This window comes from Macaca mulatta, chromosome 10 (genome assembly GCF_049350105.2).
Source record: "Macaca mulatta isolate MMU2019108-1 chromosome 10, T2T-MMU8v2.0, whole genome shotgun sequence".
In the NCBI taxonomy this organism is placed as follows: Eukaryota; Metazoa; Chordata; class Mammalia; order Primates; family Cercopithecidae; genus Macaca; species Macaca mulatta.
The window spans coordinates 9273993-9280082 of record NC_133415.1 but is presented as its reverse complement, the minus strand read 5'-3'; the positions used below and the strand labels follow the sequence as shown (position 1 = coordinate 9280082).

The following is a 6090-nucleotide window of genomic DNA, read 5'->3' as shown; positions in this document are numbered from 1 at the left end:
CTTTTTGAGACAGTCTCGTTCCGTCACCAAGGCTGGAGTGCAATGGCACAATCTCGGCTCACTGCAACCTCTACCTGCAGGGTTCAAGCAATTCTCCTACCTTAGCCTCCCGAGTAGCTGGGACTACAGGCACGTGGCCACGATGCCTGACTAATGTTTTGTATTTTTAGTAGAGACAGGGTTTCACCATGCTGGCCAGGCTGGTCTTGAACTCCTGATCTCGTGATTCGCCCGCCTTGGCCTCCCAAAGTGCTGGGATTAGAGGCATGAGCCACCGAGCCTGATCTTGAATTTCATCTTTTATATTTTACCCTATCCCCTTCTGAAAATGCACATATGCAGAGAAATGGCCTAAAGAGTGAGACAAGAATCTGTAGTACAATGAAAAACAGCACGCTGAGTGCATAAAACCCAACATAGCAAAAACATGTATGTCTCATATATCTAATAATGCCTTCATTATTAGACAAATGAGCCCCCAAACTCAACCAGATTAAAATATGGGGCTGTGTTATTACTGTCAATGAAAAACAGCAGTTTTTCAATGAGTCTTCCAGTTATTGGGGGGGGGGGAGAGTGGGTACAGGGTAAAAAAAAAACAAATTTTTTTTTTATTTTTATTTTTTAGACAAGGTCTCACTCTGTTGCTCAGGCTGGAGTGTGCAGGGGCACAGTCATAGTTCACTGCAGCATCAAACACCTGGCCTCAAACGATCCTCCTGCCTCGGCCTCCCAAAGTTTTGGGATTACAGGCATAAGCCACTACTTTTATTTCTCTGCTTTCATGTATTAGGGTGATCACTGAACTGCGGGTTTTAACACTGGCTGCTGATCGCCACTCCCCAACACTGAGAAACAGAACTGGCCAGATAAATGCAGCCAATTCCTTCTGTCCAAGTGCACATTTTTGAAGGTTTACTGTAATTGCCAACTACCTGTGATGACTGGTGACTCCAGGACACTCAGCCCATATGGGTTCCACACAAACTTTGAAGTCATCCTCTTCTTGGCATAAGATTTCGTCTAAGGCACCCCTCTCTCTCCAGCACTCTCCTTCAGTTCCCAGGTACAAAGGGCTAGACTTAAAGCCAGTGAGTATCAGTGACTATTCTTCCAGATTATTTTGGGGGGTTTTCAAGAAGTTTTAGCACCTTTACCCACCATGTGGTATTTTTATTTGCCAATTTTTAAACTCACAGTTACTACTGGCCATTACTATGAAAGAAGAATTAGAAGCAATCATCTTGGAGGACAGCAAAAAACAGAGAGGAAAGCAGGAATTCATCAAGCCTAGGACCCAGACTCTTTCCACCAAAGTTATCTGACTGAGTCACCGCTTTGTATTACCTTTTATGATCCCTCTTAAAACAATCAATCAAGCTGATTTTCCCCCCCTTTTTCCTGGGCCTGTCTCCTCAGAGTTAGAGATGAATGGGACAAGGCCAAATTGCTCCAAATGACTTTAGAACCAATTTAAAAAAACAAGTTCCGAAACACATATGAGGTAAAGTGAGGTACTAACAGACAGTTTAGTTTAGTTACAATGGTTTATGAAGCTCGTTTCCCTGAAGGGGAGCTGAAAGTGAAGTTGCCTGCACGAAAGTCAACAATCCTTTTAAAGGTAAGTCAGACTCATCCTCTCCAATCCCTGAAGTGGTTCCCACCTCATTCTTGGGGAAACTGGTCTCAAAGGCCCCGGCTCCCATCCCATGACCCCTCTGACCTCCTCCCCTACCACTTCTCTGCTCTAGCCCCACAGTCTCCTTGTTCCTGGAACGGGCCTACCGCATATCTACATAGGAACTCTGTTCTCACCTGCACATTCTTCTCCCAAAGCCAGACAGCTTGCTCTCCCTTCCAGTCTTTGGGCAAGTATCACTCATTCCCTGGTCATTCTAGTAAAAACAGCTAGCTCCACATCTTTTCCCTGGCTGTAACTCCCTCCCCTGTTTTATCTCTTGCCTGGCCCCGTACTTACTCCAAACAAGACACATATATGCTACTTGTTTACTGTCTGTCTCTCCCCTGACTAAAATGTAAACTCCATAAAGGGCAGAGACTGCCTGTTCCTCGTTGTAATCTTCACGTCATCACATGGGAGGCTGTGTGAATGATTAAACGGTGTAAGAACTAGGTCTTAGAGAACTAGGCTAGAACTCACATATTCAGAGATGGTGCTGTGGGAGTGACATGACAGAATTGTAGAAAGTGAAAATAGAATATGATCAACCTAAAAGGAGAGTTGGAGGATGCTGGAGACCTTGCCTGTAAAATCCCATGGGTCCAGTTCTAAGGGAAAGACCCAGCTTGAGTCCACACGAGAACTGTTAAGACTTCAGAAAGTAAATATGGATTACAGCAGAAAATGGCCAGTAACCCCAAATTCTAAAACCTTGACCCACATATCTTGAAATATCGTTAAGTCTAAAACAGCTAGACAAGGGTCTACCTCCTTAAGTTTGATTATATAGTCATGTGACCCAAAACCATCATTAAATATTCCTGTAAAATAATGTCAGAATCTAAAGGAAACAACTTCTCATTCTATTCAAAATGCCTCTGTTGCTTTGTTCCAATGAATCTGCAGGGCAGTAGGTAATAGCTATTCAAACGGTGATGATGATGCTTGACACTGTTCCAGCACTTCACATACACTAACTCATTTAATCCTCACAACACTAGCATGCTCGTTTTACAGATGGGGAAACAGAAGCAGAGTTCACAAAGCTCCTAGGCAGCAGGGCCGGGGGCAAGCCATGTTCTTAACATTACACTGCCCAGCGGGTCTTCCACACGGTCAGTAAAAGATGCCAGTTGTCCTGTCAGGTCGGCCTTCGAAAGTGGGTAGTCACCCACAATAAATCTGTCCCTTCACTGCCGCCCTCTCACAAGGACCTCCATACTGTTCCAGCTGGCTCTTTACCTCCCCCATCATTCTCAGAACTATCAAGAGCAATTCTGTCTACACGAGTATTAATTTTTTCTGCTTGTGATGTGCTCCTGCTCTACTCAGTGCCAGTGGCCTTCTCTAGATAAAACAAGGCTGAATGGGGGCTAAATTGAACAAAAACATTAAAGCTAGCAGTTTAAACTAATGAAAAGTTTTCTCAAGAGATATTCTCTATAAAAAACTATGTTACATGTTGTTTAATTAATCCTTCTGGAAATAAAATCAGGCTTCTGAAGATCTGAGTGTATAAACAATGTTGCCACTTGCTCCATATTCTTCCTAAATAGGAGCCACCAAGAGCTAAAGGCCACTTTAAACATCAGCATATCAGACCTCAGGCTGCCCTATCTCCAGACAGGGAAAACAGATACAGGAAGGACTCTTCTCAGGTCTGTTCTCAGCTCTCCCAGGCAGATTCCCTGTCCTGTATGATACCTCTTTCCCTATTGTTATGGTTCTACTTTATGGAATAGAAGAAAAAAAAAATTCAAGGCCAAATACCTCCTGCATGGGTCCAGCCACGCTAAATATTCTTAGTATACATGAAGCACCTGAGTACTAGAACGTGGTTGCCCAGATTTCTCTTTTCTAGGAATACCAAGAAAACCAATTAAGAAAACCAAGTAGTATACACCAACAACAGAAAATGTAAACCTGGAGCTAAAAAATAAGTAATAGGCTGGGTGTGGTGGCTCACATCTGTCAATCCCAGTGTTTTGGGAGAGGCTAAAGTGGGAGGATTGCTTGAGGTCAGTTCAAGACCAGCCTGCGGGGGGGGGGGGGGGGGAATTAAAATACACAGTGTGATGAGGTATGCCTATAGTCCCAGCTGCTCAAGAGGCTGAGGTAGGAGGACTGCTTGAACTCAGGAGTTCAAGATTGCAATGAGCTATGAATGTGCCAATGTGCTCCACCCTGGGTGACAGTAACCTTGTCTCTTAAAAAAAAAAATGCTAACAGAGATAATTCCAATGTTATCCTATCATCTTAAAAAAAAGCATCAGTGTAGTCAGTTTTAAAGCACTGTGATTAGTAATAATAAGTGCCTGAATTCCTTTGTTTAAATGAATACAAATAGTAATAAGGAAAATCTGATGCCCCAAAGGAGTAAGTCACCTAAGGAACTTGCATACATACTCTAAAAAAGAAGCTGGGCACAGTGGCTCACACCTGTAATTCCTGAACTTTGGGAGGTCGAGGCAGGCATATGGCTTGGGCTCAGGAGTTCAGACCAGCCTGGGCAACACGGCGAAACCCTATCTCTATAAAAAATACAAAAATTAGCCGGGCATGGTGATGCGTGCCTGCAGTCCCAGCAACTCGGGGGGTTGAGGCGGGAGGATCGCCTGAGCCCGGAGGCAGAGGTTGCAGTGAGCTAAGATTGCGCCACTGCCCTCCAGCCTAGGCAACAAAGTGAGATTCTGTCTCAATAAATAAAGAAATAAAAGAGGTCTACCAATGTACTTCCCATCCATACTAACTCTCCCTTTCCTGTTTGTTTTTCTCTTATATTCCTAACAGTTTCAGGAGGGCTGTGGAGGTGTCTTAGTGAGGTACAGAACTCTGTGCCTATACATTCCAGAGTCCATGTGCCAACCTCACAAACTCACTCACATAACCAGCTGCAGACTTGTTCTCCCCATCCTATTGGAAGGTTGATGACCTTGCCCTCTTACAGAAAACCAACACTGGCTTTCTCTGTCCTCCTTCCTCCATATGTCCAACAACATCCCACTTCCCAATCCATTCTCTTTCTTGGAAAGAGTCTCACTGTGTTGCCCAGGCTGGAGTACAGTGGCACAACCACGGGCTCGCCACAGCCTCAACTCCCAGTTCAGGCAATACTCCTGCCTCAGCCTCCCAGGTAGCTGGGACCACAGGCACGGAACCCCCGGCTAATTTTTAAAAAATAATTGGGACCATGGTTGGTTAATTTTTATAGTTTTAAAAAAATAAGAGACAGTCTCACTATGCTGTCCAGGCTGGTTTCAAACTCCTGGGCTCATGTGATCCTGCTGTTTCAACCTCCCAAAGTGTTATAATTCAGCCACTGCGCCTGACCCCAGCTAATTTTTTCATCCTCTTTCATGATTTTCTTATTCTCCTTCTTTGCCTTTAAATCCTCAAGATATTGACAATGATGCATCTAGCTATAGCCCTTGTGTGGGGGATATTCCCTGCTCGCCCCCACAGCCTCTCTTCACCCTACTCTGTGCCCTAGAAGTGACACTGGAGGGACAACTGACAGGCCCCACCACTCTCTGCCTTCTGACCCAGTTCGGCTGGTAAAAGGCAGGAGAGGAGGAAAGTAAGAGAGGAACTTACTCTCCTGGCTCCCACCCCGAGGTTACTGAGGCTGGCTGAGACCCTCCACCAATGGCTGCAGCTCCATCGGGCAACCTGAACATATAGCCACTTTCTCCAAGCTCCAGGAACCACTTCATCCTCTGCCCTTCAGGGCTAGAAGGTAGAAGGTAACAACTCCCTGCTACTGCCAGGCCAGAAAACTTCACTTTCTTGTTGGTTTCCCCAAACCCTGCTCACTCTGTACTGTCCCTTTATTAATCTTCTGCATTGTTGTCAACTCAGCATCATGACCACCCTCCTTCCAAGCTTCTCCTCTGCAGATCAGAAGCTGAGAACTACCGTTCCAGAACCCTTTACCAGCATGGTTCTGGGTTAGAGTTTGCAATGAGAAGTGCAAGAGAGATTCAGAAGGCAAAATAAATGTAGAGGCTGATGATGTTCCCTGGAGGTAGATGCAGTACACGTGGATTCACAGCGGCTTCCCCATGAGCTCATGAGAACCACTCACTATGGCACTCCAGTATGAAATCATCAGGAACCTTCCCCATTCCAGTTTTTCCAGGGTTGGGTAAAGCCTTAATTCATGTATCAATATCATTCATACCTGGAATAGAAAACTTCTTTTCCTGAATGAACCCTGAATGATACAATTAAACACTCCTCAAATTACCCAGTCTGAGTGTGGCATCTGTTTTCTACTGGGACCCTGACAAGAATTTTTCTCATTCCTAGGATTTCAGAGTAGACTATTATCACTTGGGGAATGAGAGACTTCTATTTCATGTACTATGACATAGAACAGGGACTAAAAATCCTCCCTCAACCAAACACTT

The 6090-nt window shown here is 44.7% G+C and overlaps 1 protein-coding gene across 7 annotated transcripts in view; it reads right to left on the bottom strand.

The window, feature by feature from the left end:
• Nucleotides 1-6090, bottom strand: part of TCF20 (transcription factor 20) — a 187201-nt gene that overhangs the window by 55963 nt on the left and 125148 nt on the right. The gene's annotated exons all lie outside the window — the stretch shown is intronic.